Below are 875 nucleotides of genomic sequence, written 5' to 3' on the forward strand. Positions count from 1 at the left end.
GAAAAAAAGTAGGGGGTCCAATTTAAAAAAATTCAATTTGACCTTCGTATGACCTTCGTCCTCCACCCAAAGACAAATTTTTAGCCATAATTAGGTACACTTTATTAAGCCTTACAACTTTGCTACTTACATATTTTTCGCTACAGTTGATCCTTTTCGAGATATTTGACCGTTTCCGGACTTTCTGCCAACTCTGTATATATATATATATATATATACAGGGTGTCTCACACTCTCCTACGGACATTTTGTGGGAACGTAGAATAGGTTGAGGTGAACATAAAAGTCCTATACTGTTTTGCGATATTCGCAATAATTATCGAGATATTACTTGTAGAAAACTTGTAAATGATCATGCAGAATGTGGTAAATGAGTTATAGTAGCGATGACTGCTGTCGTGTATTTATACTTTAGGTCAAATTGGACAAAAAAGTCCTCTACCATTTTCCAAATAATCACATAGATTTTTAATTATTAATTAAAGAAGATTATTGCACGATTTTGCGTGATAATACACTCATTTTCTTTACTTAATAATTAAAAATTTATGTGATTATTTGCAAAATGGTAGAAAATTTTTTTATTCAATTTGACCTAAAGTATAAGTACACGACGACAGTCGTCGCTACTATAACTCATTTGGCATATTCTGCATGATCATTTACAAGTTTTCTACAATTAATATCTCGATAATTATCGCAAAACGGTATAGGAGTTTTATGTCCCCACAAAATGTCAGGAGGAGAGTTTGCGACACGCTGTATATATAAATAAATTATAATATATTAATAAGTTATATATATATATACACATATATATATATATATATATATATATATATATATATATATATATATATATATATATATATATA

The sequence above is a fragment of the Odontomachus brunneus genome, unplaced genomic scaffold (assembly GCF_010583005.1).
Source record: "Odontomachus brunneus isolate Ranch 3 - 2012 unplaced genomic scaffold, Obru_v1 Obru_scaffold_002, whole genome shotgun sequence".
NCBI lineage: Eukaryota > Metazoa > Arthropoda > Insecta > Hymenoptera > Formicidae > Odontomachus > Odontomachus brunneus.